At 40.5% G+C, this 24,622-nt stretch overlaps 1 long non-coding RNA gene and 1 pseudogene across 1 annotated transcript; one reads left to right on the plus strand and one right to left on the minus strand.

Moving 5' to 3' along the window:
* Window positions 1-24,622, minus strand: part of LOC129698424 (basic proline-rich protein-like) — a 228,048-nt pseudogene that overhangs the window by 155,904 nt on the left and 47,522 nt on the right.
* On the plus strand, window positions 10,416-13,042 carry LOC129698218 (uncharacterized). The gene is made up of 2 exons (XR_008723646.1): window positions 10,416-10,641; window positions 11,698-13,042. It is a non-coding gene; the product is annotated as an uncharacterized LOC129698218 (long non-coding RNA).

Consider the following 24,622-nt stretch of genomic DNA (forward strand, 5'->3'; position numbering starts at 1 on the left):
CATGTAGGAGGATGGCAAACTGAAGACCCCAGTGCTTAGGCCCAAATTAAAGACCCTGGGAAGAGGGGCTCAAACTGAAGACCGGGCAGGGCTTGGTGGGTTGGGGTGGGGTGTTGACTCAATCTGGACACCCTGAGATATGGAATGCCTGGTCTAATACTGGAGACCTGGGGGAGGTTCAAACTGAGGACTGGGAGGAGGGGGAGGGGTTTCAGCTAGGAACATATTGCACACTCTTTCGTCTGATTTTGAAAATGCTCGAGTCTGAACAGCAAAATGTCCATCTATGAAGCAATGAATGATAGCACAGTGAAGCCTAGCACTGTTCTGAACGGAACTTTAAGTGCAATTACTTTTCAACATTGATCAGCGAATAGCAAGTGGAGGATGAATCTTGGCAAAGGTTTATCTTCTGCTTTGGATAGTTATCGTAATCAATCGCTGCTCAGGCTAAAACCAACTAGTTCAACGCAGCATCAGGACTGAAACAGGGTCTTCCATGATCCACAGAGATCATTAGACGTTAGGAAATCATGCAGCACCTAAGAAGTCCAGTTACTCATCATGTGCATGTGACCTCTTTGAAAGAACTGACCATTAATCTTGACCACACAACGCCTTTTAATTATTTTTCCCGATTCTCTGGAAAGTTACCACTGAATCCGTTTCCATTCCCCTCCTGACCATCCCAGATCCTAAATCACTGGATGAAATACATTTCCCTCTGGGTCTTCCCTCTTGACAGCTATTTTAGTCAGCATCCTTTTGTTAGTTCCTGATTTTCTAGCCAGCTTCTCCCTGTCCCCTGTCAAAACTCTCATAATTTATTACTTCTCAAAGCTCCAGAATAATTGGAACATATTTGTCAAAGCAATTTAATTTATTTGATGTTGATATTGTTCCTTGTGGGGCAGTCTTTGTTTTGCGCCAAATGCATCCATTACAATTCAGCTCCACTGCCCTAATGGACAGAGAATATGTGAGCAGATGATGTTATGTGGATTGACATTTTTTTTAATCTTTCTAAATTCAGTTTATTTTTCTCACTGTCACTTGGGTCTTCAAGGATGTGGACACAACTGACAATTGCGTACAATTATTTCCCAACATAGATTGGTATATAGCGATGTGAAGTGGATATCACAGCTAAGATTTTCCTGTCCCAATCCTACAGCACTGTGGTTGTTATAACAGCCCTATCTCACTCATGCCAAGTCATACAACATTGCCCAGGAAAAAAAGGATACTGAAGATTACCCTCCAGTATCTTATCCATTGATATGTGGCCCTTGCTAGTCAAAGGTTAATTAGTAGTCAGAAATCTTGCAGTGAAAGAAGTTGCAGCTGACTCTAAATTGCTTCCTCCAATGGCACAGTGGCAAAGTTGCTGCCTAACAGCGTCAGAGGCCCAGGTTCGATCTTGATTACGGGTGCTGTCTGTACGGAGTTTGTACGTTCTCCCCATGACCGCATGGGTTTTCTCTGGGTGCTCTGGTTTCCTCCCACACTCCAAAGACGTACAGGTTTGAAGGTTATTTACTCCGGTAAAAAATTGCAAATTATTCCAAGTGCGTAGGATAGTGTATGGCTTGATCGCTGGTCGGCGTGGACTCAGTGGGCTGAAGGGCATGTTTGAGTGCTGTATCTCTCAAGTCTAGTGTCCAAAGTAAAGTCTGATGGGCCTATCTGCCAACAAGGAAGATCTTTCACATTCAAAATAAGAATCCAGGCTAAATTCTCATTTTCTGATCAACAAACATGTATAGTAGTTTAGGTAAATCATTACAATGCTTACAACATTCCACAGTATGTTCAGGGTTGTACAAGGATAAAGAAATCAATAGTATTCTTGGCCAAATTTCACTTAATAGCTCAATAAATCCATGTTACAAGATTGTCTAACCAACTAAAATGGTACAATTTAGGCTAAAGTTTACTTGGATTAGATCATTGATCCTTCTGTGATAGATCCCGACTAAAAGAACCAGAAGTTTAGAACATTAATTCCAGCCTTTTGAACTGCACAGCAATGATGCATGATTACCCACAAGACTTATTCCCTTCTTAATATGCTGTTCAAAAGTGTTCAAACATCTACAGATCAGTCGTACAGTTCTTCTGTGCGATGCTCGCAACTACAATACCAAGGTCAGGCAAACATTGAAGTTAAAGTAATTGAGTTTAATCATCATCTCTCCAAAGCAACAGATATCTAATAGATTTCCTTCTCAGTATCCAGTTCCAGGCAAATGGAATAACACTATGAGTTTGCTGTGTTTAAAACCATTGTTATTGCCATAGTTTGCCGTGCTGAATTAAAATTACAATTGTGAGTATAATAAAACAGATCAGGAAACATAGGTGGAGCATACAATGTTGAATGTTGTGAATAGCATGCACAGTTAGCAACAAGGTTCAATATATCAGGAGCATAGGACGAGAAGAAGGGCATTTAGACATACAAGCGTGCTATTCATTGAGGTCCTGGGTCAACTGATCTGGTTTCTTGCATATCCTTTTCCCCCTATGATCCTTAATACAGCTTAATCACATCTAATCTCGGTTTTACACTGAGCAATTCATTGAGCTCTTTGAAGAAGATACCACATTTCAATCACCCACTGCACGTTTAATAGGTTTCTAATTCTGAAGGAAGGAACTGCAGATGGTGGTTTAAACTGAAGATAGACACAACATGCTGGGGTAACTCAGCGGGACAGACAGTATTGCTGGAGAGAAGGAATGGATGACATTTTGGGTTGAGACCTTTCATCAGACTGAAGAATGGTCTCGACCCGAAACGTCATCCATTCCTTCTCTCCAGAGATGCTGCCTGCTCGGCTGAGTTACTCCAGCTTTCTAATTCTACCCTTTCAAGGCTTGATTCTAATTTTATGTTTTGAACAGCACAGTGTCATTGATGTTGGTGCTGCTGCCTGATTACTCCAGAGTCTTGGGCTTGATCCTGACCTCTGGAGCCGTCTGTGGAGTTTGCAATTCCTGTTGCAACTATAAGGGTTTCCTTTAGGTGCTCCGGCTTCCTATGAAAATCCAGAGACTAAGGATCTGGTAAGGGGGGGATGAAAATTACGAAGTTGGTATATCCCTTTCTGCTCTGTCTTCTTAATAGAGCTTTTGTTTCTTTTTCTCTTTTTTCTTTTCTATGGCCTATTTCTTAACTTTTTTCTCTAACTCTTCGTGTAATGGGTCTTTTTTCTTGATCACTTTTTCACACAATCACGACTCTTTCTCACTTTCTTTACTTTTTTTCTCTTTTTAAAGCTTATAAAATGAAGTGGTACAAGAAATGTAATAAGTTGTATTTGGCTTGTATTAATGTAATGTACTTTACTTCTAATAAATAAAATTATAAAAAATTTAAAAAAAAAAGAAAAAAAAGAAAATCCAGATACTGGCTAATAAGTCTCTGTGAGAAAGAAAAAAAAAGTTTTTGGAGTAGAGGGAAACAAGGAGAAGATAAAGGGCCGCACGATGGCACAGCGGTAGAGCTGCTGCCTTACAGTGCCAGATACCCAAGTTCGATCCTGTCTGTATGGAGTTTGTACGTCCTCCCAGTTACCATGTGGGTTTTCTCTGGGCACTCTGGTTTCCTCCCACGCTCCAAAGACATACAGGTTTGTAGGTTAATGTGACTTTAGTAATTGTAAATTGTCCCTAGTCTGTAGGATAGGGCTAGTGTCTGGGGATCACTGGTAGAATAGAATAATGGAATTTCCTTTATTGTCATTCAAACAAAAGTTTGAATGTAATTTCATTCCATGCCTGGAACAACCTGTCATGGGAGGTGGTGGGAAGTATGAAAGTGGCATTTAAGAGGTTTTTAGACAGGCACATGGATCCATGCAAGTGATGGAGATATATGAATCATGTGAAGGCAGATGAGATCAGTTGATTTTGGCATCATGTCTGGCACAGATATTGTGGGTTGAAGGGCCTGTTCCTGTGCTGGATTGTTCTTTATTCTATGTTAGCTCAAGGCTCCAAGTTACCTGTGCTTCCTTAAAATTTCACTGCATCCCACTTTCTGCATTCCTTTTAAATACACAAGGACCCATGTTTTCTGTATGCGCTCTGAACTCCATTTCCAGTGCACCCAATCTAACACACCAAGTTCACTGGGACATTTATTGCACTCAAGTGTATCTTTTTATGAATGAATTAAAAGTATGTTGAGTTATTGACGCGAGTAATATCCAATATTCCAGAAAATCTGCTAATTCACCATCAGCAAAGGTCTAATTATAAGATTTATAAAGCACTTTGAAATGCAATAAATATAAAACAAATCTTGCCGCAGAATAATCCTACTGCATTATTAAAGTGGCAGACTTCGGGTGCATAAATGACGTGGTGGTTCTAATACCGCCCTTCCACCTTTGGCCTTAAATTCACCTCATTGTAAAACAATAATAAAGTTTCTGCCCTCCTGATTGAAGTAGCTTGTGAAATGCATATTATAAATATCTGTCCAGTTCAGGCTAAACATCCACCAATTACAACACATTTGCTTGCTGTAGAGCAGAAACAGGCATTACATTTGCATTCTCACTTAGAGATTCTAGGAGCGTGTGGTGAAAAACAATATTTGTGAGCTGCTGTTTACAATGCTGGTCCTGGATTTTTATAGGCAACAAAGTGCTGTATAGTAAAACGTCTCTTTTGTATGTAGGATGCAAAAAAAGGAGTTCTGGTCTCATGAAATCCACTGAATTGACTTTCTTTACTTTAAACAAAGCGGTTTATTGTCACAAACTCTGATTGCGCTCATTCTTCTTTATTTCATTGCCAAGGAGATTACAAAGGCAATTAGAGCAACAAAACATTTCATACCTGGCAAACATGATATTACAAGACATAATATAAAGGCCATATGTCAGTTTGTTAGACAGGAGGGTTTGGGACACGGGAAACAATTTGAGGATGCAATTCCAGACTGCAAGACAATGCATTGAGACTGTTCCCCAGTCTCTGGACCGTGGTTAGAGTTGCCTGGGCTCAATCATTTTCAACAACCATTTTTACTTACAAGGACTAATCAATGGGATAATACAAATTCAAGAAGTAATTTGCTCCTGAAGGAAATCAGGAAAAGTGCTGGAAGTAAAGGGAACATTTAGGGGAGATAGGTGATAGCATTTCTTCACATAGATCCACTGATCACTAACCGCACTATGCATCTGAGATAAGTGATTGAGTCCACACACTGGACAAAGTTAATTGTAAAACATCATAGCCAGGTTTAGTCCAGTTTCGAGAAACAGCACGGAAATAGGCCCTTCGGCCCACAAAGTGAAAATCTATAATTTTCCGAGCCAATTGGCCTACAGACCTGCACGTCTTTGGAGTGCGGGGAGAAATCAGAGGATCCAGAGAAAACCCACGCAGGTCACAGGGAGAACATACAAACTCCACATAGACAGCACCAATAGTCAGGATCGAACCCGGGTCTCTGGCAATGCAAGGCAGCAACTCTACTGCCCTCTGATAATCTCATTGGCATTTTGATGTAGAAGTTTAAATGCAATGAAGTTCCTTTTGAAATGTAAATTTGATTCAATGAAGCAAGGTCTTTAACATTTGAAGGAGTCACAGCTATTCAGAATACATAAAGGATTCCTAAAGCAATTTCCTTCATTTTACAGAACATCTTTGCTGGTCTTGCCCTCTGATCTTGGTATAATTATTCATTGTCTTTGAATGAATTGCTCTTCCCATATTTGTAAAGAGTAGATAATTAGCCGGGTGATGTTAACTTGGCGGGTGGGGTTATTCCCTGCTGCTCATACCAGCAGTTGGCTGGGAATAGATGTCATCCCACTGACATCAAAAGCTAGTGAAGACATTTCTGAATCATGCTGACATATCTCCTATGGGCAGTGAAACAGATGGGTGTCTAACTGGAGATGAGGCATGAACCATGAAAGTCAGATAAATTCACACACTTGGAGGAAAGTAGTTCCCCGTTTATGAAAATCTACTGGAAATCAAAAAGGTTTATTAACTTAGTTAAAATATATTAAATTACTCTCATCCCAAAACATCAGGAAGTTTGGACTGAACATATAGTCTGACCAAAGGCATGCTACAAGTCAGACCCATTGCTCGGAGTTTGTAGCACTCATTGCAGTTCAGACTTTACAGAAAAAAGAACAAAACGAATTAAAAACATTCAAATATATAATTTTTAGATCATGTGGTTTACACTTCACCTTTTGTCATTCAATCATCCCTTGTATAATCTTGTTTTTGCTTTCCACAAAATTGCAATATTTTGCCTCTTTTTGCCCATACTAATCTCATATATATATATTCCCAAATTGTAATAGACACCTATACAATTAAGCTCTTGTTTTGCATTTATTTCTACATTTCATGGCACCATTTGGCATCAAGCAAGGTCATATTGTATTGTTTCTGCATGAGGACTGTTTTGGGCAACTCCCTAAAGATTGTAGGGCAGATTAAGGGAGGAAATGTTGTCCTTGGTTGAGTTATCAATGGATTGCAAGTTGAGCAGCTGTTGGTTAAACATGCCTCTGGACATTCAGTTCCAGTGAAGCACATTTATTTTGTATCTAACAACTAAAAATAATCGTTTTTCTCCTTAGCCAAAGAAAAAGCACATCTCTTCATTTGTGCTACGCTTGAAAGGCTGATAGGGATTAATTAGACTGAAACATAATTGTATTAATCACTAATTAGGAACTTGTATCCCATTATTCTGTAAATAATTTGCTACTTTAAATTTCCACATTCCTAATTTAATATTAATACATCTATATAGGGACTCCCTGCATTATGTTGGGATATCAACATTTTCATCCTATTGCAATTCAGAATTAGTGTGGAATTAGAGTCTTTCAGTCTGAAGAAGGGTTTTGGCCCGAAACGTTGCCTATATCCTTCGCTCCATAGATGTTGCTGCACTCACTGAGTTTCTCCAGCAATTTTGTCTACCTTCGATTTTCCAGCATCTGCAATCCTTCTTAAACACTTTGTCTCCTCCACTGCGAAATCTCCTCAAGGTTTGCCTACTTTGAAAAAGTTCACCTCCTCATCAGTCTGAAGAAGGGTTTCGGCCCAAAACGTTACCTATTTCCTTCGCTCCATTGATGTTGCTGCACCCGCTGAGTTTCTCCAGCACTTTTGTCTACCTTAGAGAGTTTCATTTTAGTAGGGATTCTAGAAATATGGATTATGGGAAAATAAATAATAATTTTTCATGATTTCATTTTGGTTTAATATATTTAATTGCTTTTTCATGTGCTTCAATGCATTTTTTTGTATTTTATGTATTACATTTTAATTGTTTTTGATACCTTTCAATGATAGAGACATGCAAATATTAAAGGTAGACAAAATGCTGGAGTAACTCAGCGGGAGAGGCAGAATCTCTGGAGAGAAGGAATGGGCGACGCTTCCAGTCGAGACTGATGTCATGGGAGGTGGCGATAGATGTAGTCGGTAAATGTACTGGGAGAACTGGGAAGGAGAAGGGGATGGAGAGAGAAAGCAAGGACTATCTGAAGTTAGAGAAGTCAATGTTCGTACCGCTGGGGTGTAAACTACCCAAACTAAATATGAGGTGCTGTTCCTCCAATTTGCGCTGGGCTTCACTGTGACAATGGAGGAGGCCCAGGACAGAAAGGTTAGATTGGGAATGAAAGGGCGAGTTGAAGTGCTGAACCACCAGGAGATCAGGTAGGTTAATACGGACTGAGTGGAGGTGTTCAGTGAAGTGATCGCTGAGCCTGCACTTGGTCTCGCCGATGTAGAGAAGTTGACACCTGGAACAGCGGATACAGTAGATGAGGTTGGAGGAGGTGCAAATGAACCTCTGCCTCACCTGGAAAAACTGTTTGGGTCATTGGATGGAGTCGAGGGGGTAGGTAAAGGGACAAGTGTTGCATCTCCTGCGGTTGCAGGGGAATGTACCTGAGGAGGGGGTGGTTTGAGTGGGAAGGGACGAGTCGACCAGGGAGCTTCGGAGGGAATGGTCTCTGCGGAAAGCAGAAAGGGGTGGAGATGGGAAGATGTGGCCAGCAGTGGTATCCTGTTGGAGATGGCGAAAAATGTTGGAGAATTATATGCTGTATGCGGCGGCTGATGCGGTGGAATGCGAAGACAAGGTGAACTCTGCCCTTGTTAATAATCGGGGGAGTAAGAGCGGAGCTGCGGGATATCAAGGAGACCCTAATAAGATCCTTATCTATAATGGAAGAGGGGAACCCCTGTTTCCTAAAGAAAGTTGCTAATGCCCTGGGTGCAGATGTGGCGTAGATGGAGGAATTGAAAGTAGGGAAGAGTCTTTACAGGAAGCAGGGTGGGAAGAAGTGTAGTCAAGATAGCTATGGGAGTCAGTAGGTTTGTAGTAGATGTCAGTCAATAGTCTGTTTCCTGTGATGGAGACGGTGAGATCTAGAAATGGTAGGGAGATTTCGGAGATGGTCCAAGTGAATTTGAGTGCAGGGTGGAAATTTGTGGTGAAGTGGATGAAGTCAGTGTGTTCTACATGGGTGCAGGAGGTAGCACCAATGCAGTCGTCAATGTAGCGGAGGTTGGGTTTGTGGATAGGGCCAATGTACGCCTGGAACAGGAATTGTTCGACATACTCTACAAAGAGGCAGGCATAGCTTGGGCCCATACGAGTGCCCACAGCTACGCCTTGGATCTGGAGGAAGTTGGAGGAGTCGAAGGAGAAGTTGTTGAGGGCCAGCTATGCTAGGCGGAGGAGAGTATTGGTGGACTGAAATTGGCTGGTTCTGCGGCCGAGGAAGAAATAGAGGGCTTTAAGACTCACCTGGTGGGGGATGGAGGTGGACATCCATAGTAAAGATGAGGGAGTGGGGGCCTGGAAAACGGAAGTCATTGAGGAGATGAAGAGTTTGTGAAGTGTCTTGGGCATAGGTAGGGAGGGATTGGACCAGTGAGGACAGGATGGAGTCGAGGTATTTGGAAATTAATTCAATGGGACATGAACAAGCAAAAACAATGGGTCTGCCAGGGCAGTTCTGTTTGTGGATTTTGGGGAGAAGATAAAATAATGCCGTGCGGGGCTGGGGAACGATAAGGTTGGAGGCTTTAGAGGGCAGAGAGCATGAAGTGATGAATGCTTGATATTAAGCCCTGGTGCACGTCTGTAGGGTCATGGTCCAAGGATAAGTAGGAGCAGGTGCCTGAGATGTGTTGCCTGGCTTCAGTCCAGTAGAGGTCAGTGCAGCAAACTACCACAGCATCTCCTTTGTCAGAGTGTTTGATTATCCAGTCTGGGTTGCTGCAGAGTGAGCTGAGGGCTGTACGTTCGGGGGGGGAGAAGTTAAAGTAAGTAAGGGGAGTGGAAAATTTGAGGCGGTTGATGTCCCGCCAGCAGTTGGAAATGAAAAGCTCTAAAGCAGGTTGAGGGCCATCCGGGGGAGTCCCGAAAGAAGGTAGTATTAAGATGTTTCACAGATTAAATGGAAGACAATGCTCCATCCGTAGCTTTGTGCTTCATCAAAGACTCTCAGGCATTCAAGTGATGTCTCTCACTCTATGGTGTCCACGGTATAATCACAACTCAAATTTGGTGCCTAAATCAAGGACAACTGATTGAACACGACCACTTAGTCCTCCTACCCAATCTCCCAGTTGTTAAACACTTGAACTCCCCCACCCATTCCCACACTGAGCTTTCTGTCCTGGGCCTCCTCCACTGTTAGAGTGTGCCCCAATGCAAATTGGAGGAACAGCACCTCATATTTTGGTCGGGCAGCTTACACCTCAGTGGTATGAATATTGATTTCTCCAACTTCAAGTAAACGTTATTTTCCCTCTCTGTCCATTGCTTCCCCCACCCTTGTTCTCCAACTAGTTTCACTGTCCTTCTGGTTAATTTTACTGATTGTATGCCTCCTTGTCACCTTCTCCTCAGCTAACAATGAACCATTGTATATTTCCTTAACCATGGTCTGCTTTGATCTTTTGTTTTCACATCTTACCCCTACATGTCTCTAGACTCCCTCTCCCTTGACTCTCAGTCTGAGGAAGGGTCTCGACCCCTAATGCCCTTCTCACCAGAGATGCTGCCTGTCTCGCTGAGTTACTCCAGCATTTTGTGTCTATCAAGGGCAAGGACAGTTGGCAAGATCAACCCTCTGCATCATGAGCACAGCAGTGCGTGGAGACCAGGAGTACAAGGGTCAACCCCTCTGTCATATACCAGCTTTACAGATATATCATTCCACGAGATTAACTTTAATTTGACCATCTACTGCACCTTAAACACAAGTAGTTCAATATTATTTTTGATCATAGGGTGTCATTTTTCAACTATATATATATAATTTGTGGTGTGGTGTGGACTATCAGAACCAGCATTTAGATAGGGCAGACAGTCAGAACCATAACATTGATAGGGTAGGCAGTCAGAACCAAAGATCGTAGAGGGACAAGATAGACCACTCCTCGAAAAACGCGTAGTATGACGTGTGTGACCGTCGACGCCATATTGTTAAGCATTTATTGGGCTGTAATGGCGTCCTCAGCTAAATCTACATCTCACTGCTCCGCTATCAACTGTTCTAATCGTAAATCTAAACGACCAGAGCTGTCATTCTTTAGGTTCCCCAATAAAAAAGAAAGGTAAGAATATATTATTATAATTTTCAGTCGATATTCTGTCGTGAAAATGTTATTTTCTGTTCTCCCATCAACAGCCATTGGGAAATGGGTTTGTCGGTACATTATAAAGTTATTAGACTTATGTTTAATAGATCTTTACTTACCATAATAATAAAGACAGTTTTAACACTTCTGTACATTTTAGGTTTTGTTCTTGTAAGGGATTTATTTCCAAAATATGGCCCGCGGACACATTAGGCCCAGTGGCCACGGGATTTTTCGAGCTCAGATTCGTGTCCGAGAATGCGGCGGCTGTTACCTATTATATCCCTCGAATTGCCGAGACATCACAAGCAAAGATCACAAGCCCGCCGTGATCACAAGCCCGCCCATTCAAATATTATACAACTCTGCTCTATCATCTTTGGGTGCAATGGTGGGTCGGGGGGTTAGGCGGCGGCGGCCGCAATCAAAGATACGAGAGCAGCTCTGCTCTATAATCTTTGGTCGGAATGGGACGGCTGCGCGTTTATAATGTGCTATCGTTCCACTCCCTCTCCCCCCCTTCTCCCCTCTCCCCCATCTCCCTGTCCCCCCCTCTCCCTCTCCCCCCTTCTCCCCCCTCCCCCCGTCCCCCTCTCCCCTTCTCCCCCTCCCCATCTCCCTCCCCCCATCTCCCTCTCCCCCTTCTCCCTCTCTTCTGTCTCCCCTCTCTTTCGATCTCTCTCTCCCCTCTTTTCTCTCGATCTCTCTCTCTCCCTCTCTTCTCTCGATCTGCCTCCCTTCCCTCTCTCCCTCCCTTACCTCTTCGTGAGAGTTGGCAGCTCTGCTATGCTTTGGGTCCAAATGAGGATAGAAAGAAAATACTTAATGGTCTTTGTATGAAGATTTTAATAAGCTCTTCTACATTTAAGGTAAATTGACATATTAGAGGCAAAATACATCTTCAACATACAGATCTCCACACAACTGAAAACAATTGCATTTAAGTGATATATCATCCATTGTTCAGGCATGTAGTTATGATCATCTTTCTTCTTATTAGTTAATCCTAAATGATATCTCCTGTAATTTCAGATGTCAACAGTGGGTCCAGAATACTCATCGACAAGATCTCCTGCACCGAACTGCAGAGTATTTGTCAAATAAACTGCCGTCTTATGTACATTGTGTGAAATTGTGATTTGTTAACTGCACAAAACTAATGCAAATGGCGATACATGCCTGCATTTGGCCCATACCCCTCTAAACCTGTCCTAACCATCAAATAACCTAACAGAACTGTCATGAGGAAAGATTTAAAAGACTAGGCTTGTATTCACTGGAGTTTAGAAGGATGAGGGGGGATCTTATCATATTGTTTACAGTGTACTATGTTTACAGATTCTGTTGTGCTGCTGAAAGTAAGAATTTAATTGTTCTATCTGGGACAAGCTAGATGCAGGAAAATTGTTCTACATGACAATAAAACCCTCTTGTTAGATGCAAGGGGATCTTATAGAAACATCTAAATGAATAAAAGGACTGAACAAGCTAGATACAGGAAAAATGTTCCCAATGTTGGGCGAGTCCAGAACCAGGGGCCACAGTCTTAGAACAAAGGGGAGGCCATTTAAGACTGAGGTGAGAAAAAACTTTTTCACCCAGAGAGTTGTGAATTTGTGGAATTCCCTGCCACAGAGGGCAGTGGAGGCCAAATCACTGGGTGGATTTAAGAGAGAGTTAGATAGACCTCTAGGGGCTAGTGGAATCAAGGGGTATGGGGATAAAGGCATGGGTTATCGATTGGGGCTGATCAGCCATGATCACAATGAATGGCGGTGTTGGGTCGAAGTGCCAAATGGCCTCCTCCTGCACCTATTTTCTATATTTCTAAAACACTCATCCAGCAATCCTCGAGCCCACCAGCTCATCCCGTAGTCAATTCATCAGCTTTTCCATAAGAACTTCCATCAGTTCTTGCAAAAGAATGACAATCAGCCAATCTCGATTACCCTCAGCCCATCAAGCAGTCCCTTAATTCGCACAGAAGTCTGAACTATTGAATGCTCACTGCATCTCTTTCCATGTCAGCAAGTTAATATCCAGCTGCATATGAACCATGTGAAAAATGAATAAATAGATGCATGTGGTGCAGTGATTTGTGCAGCACTATAGGCCTGGAGACCAAGAGGAGTTCACCATTGAACGGAGTTTGAACGGGGGGCTTGAGGCCCCCGACCGAGGAAGAACAAAGGGACTTGAACTTTATTTCGCCTTCCATCACAGTGAGGAATGTGTAGGAGTCACTTTGGTGAATGTCCGTATTAAAATGTGTTTTTGAGTGCTGTTGCTTTTAATTGTATGACTGACCTGGCCAATGAAATTCCTCGTATATTGCAAAACATACTTGGAAAATAAAATCTGATTATGATTCTGAAAAGCCTTTCCCTTCCATACTCTTTCCTCTCTTTGATCTTTTTGCAGCTGACTGCCTTTCTGTACATGTTGCAAGAGATTGTCGCGGCATCCAGCATCCTCGGAGAATGTAGAATTAAAGGCAGTTTTAAAGATGGTTATTTGCCTCAAAATTGGGTTATTGTATCTCCAGAACCTCCCCAGAGGCTCTGGGAGACACAAGGTTCAAGAGGGAACACAAAAAGCCTAATTAGGAAGAATATTAAGAGTAAGATTTTCAATTAAAATACTGTAATTGATGGAAACTTGCCTTTAAATTGGTTCCTGGATGAAACCCTGATGGTTCTCACATTGTCTCTTTAAATTTACTCTCCTTTTCACACTTGCATTAAAACACACAGCCACCACCATTCACAGTGATACTGCCCGGCAGTCTCATAATTACAGTCTACACAGCTACCTTGACAGCCACACAAAATGATGTAAATAAAAATTGTTTTCCTGTTTAAGAAGTTCAATTGAGAATTATTTGAAATTGTGGGGGTTGATACAAAATACTGTTGACCCACAAATGTGTTGATATGAGACATTCACATTTAAAAAATCCATGTCGAAAAAAATTCAAGAAGGTGCCCATGTTATTTGACCAACTTGCCAGATTAATTTAAATATACACAATACACAATACAATTTATTTGTCACTTGAACCTCATAGAGGTTGTTGGAGCCCCCGGCGTGCGCTAGAAAAGTGCCGCAGCCATTTAAGCCACGCCGGGCGATGATGTAAGGCCCCGCTCCAGGTCATCCTCGACCCCCGCTACTCGGGCGGAATAATTTGCCGTTGCGGAAGCCCCGAAAAGCGGTCTCCCAGCAGGGACCCGCAGGCTCCGATATTACTGTCTGCCAGGCCTGCGGTTGGAGCCTCCGAATCTCCGGGGCTCGGGTCACAGCAGCGCATGGGTATATATGTAGGTATGTATGCATTAGTTTTGCTCCTAATTCCCTTTTCAAAATCATTAATATATATGGTAAACAGTTGCAGCCCCAACACCAAGCCTTGTGGCAAAAAAATCCAGAAGATTAGTCAAACATGATTTTCCTTTCATAAATCCATGTTGACTTGGACAGATCCTTTTACTGCTATCCAAATGCCCCATTATTGCATCTTTAATAATTGACTCCAGCATCTTTCACACCACCAAAGTCGGGCTAACTGGTCTGTAATTTTCCGTTTTCTCTCACGCTCCTTTCTTGAAAAGTGGGATAGCATTAGCTATCCTCCAATCCACAGGAGCTGATCGTAAATCTATTGATCGTTGGAAAATGATAATATATATAAATGTATGTATGTGTATATATGCATGTATGTGTATATATGCATGTATATGTGTGTATATACGCATGTGTATATATATATATATATGTTTATATATGTGTATATATGTATGCATATAAATGTATCAATATGTATGTGCATTTGTGTATGTGTGTGTATATATGTGTGTGTATAAATATATATATATGCATATATTTATTATTACTATATAATTATATATATAATTGCCTTTATGGTTTATGTATATCATCTTACAAGACAAATAAATTAATAGTGATGATTTAAATCAAAGTTGCTTCTGATACATGAGAATAAACTATTATCTCTAACTTGCCTCTCACACACAGACACACATTCATATAAATATATTAAATATATATACGTTAAATTTAATTTTTTGCAGTGTGTGTTAAAGCAATACAATGCAAGGGAAACTACACAAAGGAGGGGTCTGTTCCCGCTACAAGATACTTGAGGATCTTTGCTTTGGATCAAAGATTATAGCGGAGCTCTATAATCTTTGCTTTGAATCACAGCGGGTGGAATACCGGAAGTCGAGTGTCGCTGTAACAAATGGCGGCCGTGACGTTCCGTTGCGTACTACACGTCAGCCCATTGAATTTCGAAGGAGTGGTCTATCTTGTCCCTCTACGATCTTTGGTCAGAACCAGTACAAAGGTAGGGCTACTAAGCAGTTCAGACAGCATCTCTGGAGAAAAGGAATAGGTGATGTTTTGGGTCATGACCCGTAACGTCATCTATTCCTTTTCTCCAGAGATGCTGTCTGACCCACTGAGTTGCTCCAGCTTCTTGTGTCTATCTTTGGTTTAAACCAGCATCTGCAGTTCCTTCCAACACATAGGTAAGGTAGACAGTCAGAACCATAACATAGATAGGGTAAACAGTCACAACAATTTTCCTCAGGTGGAAATGCCAAAGACTTGAGGGCAGATCAAAGGAGCAAAGTTGAAAGATGTGTGGGACACATTTTTATTATCATAGAGTGGTGGGTGGCAGAAACATATTGCCAGGATTAGTGGAGGTAAATTCAATAGTGGCAGAGGCTTTAAGATGGGTAGATGGTCACGGAGGGATATGGACCACATGCAGGCAGAGAATCGTAGTTTAACTTGACATCATGTTCGACACAGACATTGTGGATCAACGGCCTTGTGCTTGTATACTTCTATGTTCTAAAGCATTTTAAAGAATGTTATTGCTGAAGGAACTATGAAGGCAGCTCATGGCTTGAGATGCACTTAAAAAAAAGGGGCAATATCTGATATAGGCTCGGAGACTGGTGGTTTCGAATATACGGCAACTGGCAGGTTTGGAGATTAGGTGAGCTTAGGGCATTTTTTGTGCACTCTAGGCCTTTGAGTAATATTATCCACTCAATTCATCTCTCCTCTGCCTACTTGTAAGGTGTTCCACACCATTTAACATGGCACCGTACATTTATCTTTCCCATGATCACCATGACTTTATAATCCCATAGATTGCACTGCAACAACATCCCAAGTGTGCTTCAACAATGTCCATTTCATCTCACCCCATACAGTTTCTCCAACGTTGCGGAAAACAAGATAAGTAACATGTGTTGGCCATCATTTGCAAACTCTTCCTGACACACATCCTAACACCAACTGGCAAGTATCCCAACCTACTATCTACCTCATTGGAGATCCTTGGACTATCTATAATTGGACTTAACTGAACGTTATCCTGCACTAAACATTATTCCTTTTATCCTGTATCTGTACACTGTGGACAGCTTGATTGTAATCATGTATAGTCTTTCCACTGACTGGATAGCTTGAAACAAATAAGCTTTTCACTATACCTCGGTACACGTGACAATAAACATAACAAAATATTATTTCCTCATCACTGAATCAATAGGCAGCATAACCCAATCACTGCACAGGACAATTACAGATGGACAAGAAGAGATTTGACCACCGTTAACAACATGTTAAAATATTTTAATATAATTAAGAAAAATGTAAAATCTTCTGATTTAATTCTCCGTTAGGATTAAAAACATTCCTGTATTATCACTCATTGTAGTGCAAATTTCAAAGCTGTCAAGTAACCCTTTCTAGTCATCACTGCTCATTAACTATGTATTAAGCATCTTGCACCACTTTCGCTCTGAAGCAGAGTGGTAGAAGAAGCCACTCAGAATGGCAGTTCAAGTTCACACCTTCATGTTGTAAAAAAAATAGCTATTAATACCAACATTACCTTTCAAACCAGAGTGAGGTCAGAAGTTCAAAGATGAAAACAACTACTGTTAATGTCTCATTAGAACTCAGCATAACCATTAAATTTGTTACTTCATGATCAGCCAGACACAATACTTGACCAAGGAGTTCAAATGACAAACAGAAATTAGCTTGGTGCGGTGAGAGAACCCAGTAGATCAGGCTGCATCTTTGAAGGGAATAGACAGGCTGGCATTTTGGATCTCCAGACTGACTTAGTTTGGTGATATTTGGTTTCCCAAAGACATGCATTTTTATGGAGGAAGAGACATTTGGCAGGTTTTTAAATTAAACAAATGACAGAATAAACTTTCCTTTAGTGGCAAACCCACTGCCAAAATGAGGGGAATTTGAAACGCGTTAAAAAGATGTGAAGAACAGTGTAGCTGGAACAACTCAGCAGGTCAGGCAGCATCTCTGAAAAACATGGCTTGGTGATGTTTTGGATTGGGAACCTTCTTCATGTTGCCTCTGAGTTAATCCAGTCCTTTGTGGGTTTTTTTGTAAACCAGCATCTTGTTTCTCCTTTGGAAACACATTTGCCTAGAACTTCTAATGCACAAAATCTCCTGGTTGAAAACAATGTTTACATATTTTGATGGTAATGTACTCTGATATTGAAAAACATAATCGATGAAGAGTATTCATTTTTAGGCATTTTGGGGAGATTTCCGATTAGTCTCAAACTTTCTTTTCCAGTCCATTTCGCATTGTGTGAAATATTTAAACTGGAACAAAGTACTTTTTATCACCTGGATGAGAATTTTTCAATGTGATTGGTTGCTCAGCTATCTAGATGGCATCTTTAATGCTGGATGTGTGGATTTTCATGAATCAGGCATCGAGAAAGGGAAGTCTATACCTGATTGCTGGACCTCTACAGGTAGCTTTCCTTGAAGGCAGCATGAATATAAACTGTAGGACATCCATGAATTAAAGCATATTTTAGAACTGAAAGCATGGTGTGATTTCCTATATTTCATGTGATCATATGATGATGGAGCAAAAAAAACTTTCATAAATCGGAAAACAGCAGCAGATTTCAATTCTCCTAGTTCAGGCCTGAGATGTTAAATCGTACAATGCAATTTTAGGATGAAACAAATTCACCAATGGCATAAATGGAACATTTACTAAACAGCCTCCAAGCTAAATTGCTTGACCTGCAAATTACATTAGCTTTTATTATATAAAAATTCACTCGTATTTCCTTTTGTAAAACTAACTAATCTCCATCTGGTTTCAAACAGGTAATGGTCTGAAAATTGCTTCAGGTATTGCAATGTTCTTATCTGTTAGATGAAATAATTTTAGTGGACATATGAATAATATCATCCACTTAATTCATAAGTACATATGCATACATACATAATACATTCTGCTAGTTTATTTATTTATTTATTTTTAAAAATAGAAATAAAAGAAGTAAGGAAAGTGAAAAAGAGTGGTGAAGGTGCAGGAAAGTGTTGGGAAAAGAAAGCCCCTTAGAAAAGTAAAGAAAGGAAATAGACCCTAGAAAAGAAAGCAAAAAGAGAAACAATTGCTCTATTATAACACAAAACTCCGCAAAAAAGGATATACCAACCGTATTTTTTACCCCCGTTACCAGATCCTGGCACCATTTATTTTTTAAAATTACTATTGCACCTTATGCTTGTAGTAGTTCCATAAATGCAGACCACATATTTTGGAAGTGGTCTGCTTTGCCTGCTAGGAGGAGTCTCATCTCTTCCAGGTGTAATGTTTCGAACATGTTTGAAATCCACATTTTTATTGTTGGTATAGGAGTATTTTTCCAGAATTTGAGTATAAGCTTTTTTCCCATTTTTTCTGCTAGTTTATAATGGGCCTCTCATGCATATGACACACACATATGACACACATATGACACACACATATGACATACATATATCCTGTGAAAAGCTGCAGTGACTGAGCTGCTACCATACCTAGGGGCAACATAAACCAGGTGTATGCATTTCTTTAATCTCCTTGGATGGAGACTACATTGACAATTTGATTAACACATTAATGAATATATTGGTGATTGGAGTACCTGTAGTTCTATCAGTGTGACCTGGTTGATATACTAAATATGAAAATTATTTTTGTCTTACAGCGAATGCATTAGAGTCATAGATTCATACAGTATTGAAACAGGCCTTTCGGCCCAACTCATTTATTTCCTATCCAGGCATCTGTCCAAGCATCTTTTAAATGGTGTCAAACTATCTGCCTCAACAGCCTACTCCAGACATAGGAATTTATAATGGGAAGTTAATACAAATTTACAATGACATTTCAGACAGGAAGGTGGACCATTTCCCATGGTGAAATTAAATAGCAGCTGGTATCTCACATCCTGAAAAGAAAATGGTTACTCCCTTTGGTCCCTGTCCCTCTGGCTTTTGCTTTTCCTTCCTCAAAGTTGTTTGTTTTTCCACTTCTTTATCTTCTCCACTTCTGAGTAGTGTATGTGGCGTATTGAGCAATGCAGCCATTAGGGCAGCATTCTGTGCTCAGGATGAGTTGTCTAAGCATTCATTAAAGAAGAGCTGAGAGAAACGGAACTGTTTCCTGCAGTTAGTTAAAACCATGCTGAAGTACAACTTTAAAGGTGTGGGATTGAAACCATCTTCTGCCTGGGGTTTAAGTGATTCCTGGATTCTAAACTTGCATCATCGAAAGATTAAGCTGCCTTAACTCATCATCTGAAACACAGGAATAACAATGATTGATAATCACTTGAATCAGAGTAACATGGGGCTTCTTCTTGTCATTGCAATCAGTCATCACAAATGGGCTTTTATTCAAGAGGCACTCTGAACTTAATGAGATGGCTTCATCCCGATCAATTGCAATTATTTTTTTAATAGTTGGCTAAAATATGCTTTTGCATATTTCTTTGAATAATCTGCAGCTCACATGGTTGAATACTAAATAAAGGCACATTGAAAAATCTGAATTCTTCAATGTCTGAAGAAGGGTCTCGACCCGAGACGTCACTCACTCCTTCTCTCCAGAGATGCTGCCTGTCCCGCTGAGTTACTCCACCATTTTGTGTCTATCTTCAATGTAAACCGGCATCTGCAGTTCCTTCCTACACAAAGGCAGATTGAATGTTGGTTTCAAATCTTTTGCAATAAAAATAATCTTACTTTAATTTTCCCTCAAGCAAGCAAAGTGAGTACTATATCATGATTAGTGAGGAGAACAAGAGACTGTAGGGATAGGATGAATACTGTCCATCATAGTTCCAAACACCATTTTGGTTCTTTGTCTTTTGGCCTTCGAGGCTGGAAAATATAGATCAACCCTGGCTCTGGCTTCAATATTATAGGGCTAAAATTCAGGATATTATGAACATTTTTTCATGGGGAACATTTGAAATTGAGTCACATTGAATATTGCAAGTAAGATTGAAAACAAGATCTCACACAATGATTGACTGACATACATAATAGACAGTATTTTCCTGACAGACTAATGAGTGAACAATTCATCATTTCACTTTGGCAACTAGGTAGAGTAGCTCCAATGCCAAGAAGAAAGTTATTTTATTATTGTCCATGAAAAGAGAGGAAGAATATGGATGATGCATTCGCATCAAGAAACAAATGAGATTCTCAGAAAGACAAGTCTACATTACACTAATCCTGTTGAAGAAACAGATATTCTGTGATCTGGTGATATGATCAAACTTAAAGTGAGAGAGGCAAGATTTAATACAAACTTGAGGGGCACCTTTTTCCACAGAGTGTGGTGGGTGCATGGAACAAACTGCCAGAGTAGATGGTCGAGGCAGGTACTATGACAATATTTAAATGCACTTGGACAAGTACAGGGACAGGAAAGGTTGCGGGATATGGGCCAAATATAGACAAATTGAACTACATTAGATGGATGAGTTAGGCTGAAAGGCCTGGCTCCATGCAGTACGATTCCAACACATTCACTATTATACAAAGATGAGGGCAGCACGGTGGCTCAGCACACCTTGCTTATATATGCCTTACAGCGTCATAGACCAAGTTTGATCCTGACAATGGGTGCTGTATGTATGGAGTTTGTACATTCTCCCCGTGACCATGTGGGTTTTCCCCGGGTGCTCCACTTTCCCCTGATGTTCCAAAGTCGTACAAGTTTGTAGGTTAATTGGCTTTGGAAAAAAATGTAAATTGTCCCGAGTGTGGAGGATAGTAGAAGTGTGCAGGATCACTGGTCAGCGTGCATTGAAGGGCTTGTTTCCTGACTGCATCTCTAAACTTAACAAATTTCATATTTAGTATACCAAATCACCTTATACTGATAGAACTACAGGTATTCCAATCACAAATATATTCATTATCATTTTGATCAAATTGTCAATGTAGTCACCTTCCAAGGAGACTAAAGGAGTGCACAGATCTGGTTTATGTTGCAAGGTATGGTAGCAGCTCAGTTGCTGCAGTTTTACCCAGGATACTTGTCATATATGTGCCAAAAGCATGAAAGGCCCACTATAAACTACCAGAGGGTGTTATGCATGTACAGCATATGCACTTGTCTAATATAATTATTTCATGTAACAGATAAGAATATTGCACAATGTGAAGCCATTTCTAGGCCATTATCATTTGATGGAGATAAATTATTTTTTCAGCAGGAAATACGAGTACATATTTAGTTATAATAAAAGCTAATGATATTTGCAGGTCAGGCAGCAGTCAAAAATATGGAAATGGAAGGCTGATTAATGTTTCCATCGTGATATCCGTTCTCACTGTCACACCTGACTTCCTTTGTCAGATTAAACCTGGCTTGTTGCAAGAGCCAGTGAATGGGGAGATATACATGAGATACCATGTGGCATTTTCATTTTAAAGTAAATGCCCCTGCTGAGCCGAGTGAGAAATAGATTTGTAATAAGTTCCAGTTAATGTCTCTTAATCTGGGCAGTGCAGAAATAACTGACACATTGCGGGGCTTAAATTTATAATAGGCCAGTTTGTTAATATTACTCTTACCCAGCTCACACATGCGATAAGTGCTTTACATTAATTCACTTAGGTGTCTCATTTTTAGCACCATTTATATTTTTAACATTTTAATTCCATCACGACGCAGCAATAGAAGGCAATGGCTATGTGATATGAACAGACAGCGAGAGCAATTGCTCAGGCATGTGCAGTAATATTAATGACTTTTATTTTAAAATGCCATGGCAAAAAAAGTTTTCATTCTGTTCATCGCAACTGAAAATGTGCTAGTGCATGTGAAATTTACATACTATTCCAAAGGTTAAAAGGAAATGTACTACATTAAAAAAAAAAAGTATGACCTCATGACTTAATCATTGCTATTTTAAACTGGATTGCAATGAGCAATTTCTAATATTTTGGGAAAGTGGAATAGTCAGCAGAGGGATTCAACATTGGGTTTTGAGCACAGTAGTTCTAAAATTATGAGTGTGTGCATGAGAATTAGTTCCCATTATCTGATGAATGGAAACCAAATGCTCTGGTTTTTCCAATACAGTACTTAATCTCAATGATTGAGTTTCTCAAAGATCTTCAAGCAACATCATTAAGTGCAGCCATCTGCTCGGCCTAATGAGAACCTCCTATGCAGTACCTTATATTAATCTCTGTAGTGTATTGTTCATCTCCATCTTTACACAGGCATTCAATTATGAATGTCATCTCCAAACCCTAATCAAAGCTTCTCTAGTACTTCGTCACCCATGTCCTCTTTACTGAGTTTCTCTGCTTATTAACATTATTGGCCCTGGAATCCATTTCAGGAAAGAAATGAGCTGCAAGATACACAATGCCCTGGCCTCAGGACATTATTTTTGTGCATTTATCTACATTGTGGGTGTATGGTGCAATTCCATTTGGAACTTCTGGCCGGTACTTTAAATGGACAACTACACTTGAGTACTCAATTCAACATTCATGTCAACTACATGCGAGTCTTCCATTCAACATTCATTAAAGCTTTAGTGAAGGACTGAACCGAGGAAGGATGTGCTGGCTTTAGAGGAGGTTTATGGGAATAATCCAAGGGATGATTGTATTAATACATGTGGAGCATGTTTCCAATATTGCAATAGCATAGAACCAAGGGGCACAGCTTCAGAATAAAAGGACATACCTTCAAAGTGCAGATGAGGGTGATTTTCTTTAACCAGAGGGTGGTGAATATGTGGAATTCATTGCCACAGATGGCTGTGGAGGCAGTCATTGGGTACTTTCAAAGCAGAGATTGATAAATTCTTGATTAGTAAGGGTGGTCAATGGTGATAGAGGAAGGCAGGACATGAGAGTCTGAGGGGAAAAATAGATCATTCACGATTGAACGGTGGAGTGGACTCGATGGGCTGAATGATCTAATTCTGCTCTGTGTCATGATACTGGACACGTTGTGTTTGAAATCCTACTGGACTTTCTAACCAACAGAGACCCCAGTCTGTGAGTTTAGACAAGCACACCTCTTCAACCCTCACCCTGAACACCGGCGTTCCTCAGGGCTGTGTGCTGAGCCCCCTCTCTCACAAGTGGATTTAAATAAACTTTCTGCATACCAAGATCAAGATTCAATTCAAAGATTTACTTCCCATTGTAAATAATTATCAATTTAAGTTTGTTAAAATAGGATCATAAATATAACTGCTTCAGCATTCAGCCAGTGATACCCAAATTGGTAATGTGCTTTTTCACATTCTTCTTTTTCAATCACTTGACGTTTGATTGGAAGTTATGTAAATTGAATGGACTGCATTGCAATATGGCACTTATCGTTCAGCATAATCAGCAATATAGAGGATAAAAGTGAAATGCTCTATTTAAATAAAACCTCTCAAAGCTGTTGGCGTGTATAATGCATAAACATTGAAAAAAACAAAGCAAATGCAGGGCTGAGACACTAAATAAACAATTACTTGGAAGATAATTTTTATACATTCCTAGCCATTGGCATAGTTGGACAACAAAATGCAAAATGTATCCAACTGCACTCATCCAACTGCACTCATAATCATACTTTACTAGCCAAGTATGTTTTGCAACATACGGGGAATTTGATTTCCCATTCAGTCATATTAATAAAAAGCAACAAAACACCCAAAATACATTTTAACATACGAGGAATTTGATTTTCCATTCAGTCATACCAATAAAAAGCAAAACACATTTTAATATAAACATCCACCACATTGGCCCCTCCACATTCCTCACTGTGTTGGATGGCGAAAAAAAGTTCAATCTTCTTCTCAGCTCCCCGCACCGGGTGATTGGACACCAGGTCGGGGCTAGTCGAACCTCCTGCGACTTTGGAGCTTCCTGACTTCAGTCTCAACCTGAGACTGCGAACTACTCGATGGTGAAATCTGCAGGTCGCAGTTGGAATGTCGATCCCAGGCAAAACAATCGCATCTCCGGCAAGGTAAGAGATTGAAAAAAGTTTCCCCCAACCGTCTCCCCCAACCCCACATAAAACAAACCAGAGAACATTAACACATACTTTTAAAAACACACTAAAAATAACAAAAAAGATAAAAGAACGGACAGACTGTTGATGAGGCTGCCACTCTGAAAGACACCTGGAGGATTAGAGGTTTGCTGTATACCTGGGGACAGGTTTGTCCCAAAAGTCAGAATTTAATGGGAATGGAAGGTCCATGGATTGAACTTCAGAGCTCACCCTCTTGTAATAGTTGCGCAGAAAGTAAAGGAAGATTACATTTGACTCGGTTAGTATGATTTATGAAAAGGAGTAATAACTGTGAAATTAAGAAATAAGGAATGGCAGATGCGGGAATGTTGCGCAAAACTCAGTGACTTGAGTAACTCAGTGGGTCGGGCAACATCTTGATGACATGGATAGGTGATGCTTTGAGTCGTACTCTCCTTTTGACAGGGTCCCGACCCGAATGGTCACCTATCCGTCCTCCGGAGATGTTGCCTGACCTATTGAATTATTCCTGTACTTTGTTTTGCTCATTAATTGGAATGATTTGTAG

This window comes from Leucoraja erinacea, chromosome 6, assembly GCF_028641065.1.
Source record: "Leucoraja erinacea ecotype New England chromosome 6, Leri_hhj_1, whole genome shotgun sequence".
Lineage (NCBI taxonomy): Eukaryota > Metazoa > Chordata > Chondrichthyes > Rajiformes > Rajidae > Leucoraja > Leucoraja erinaceus.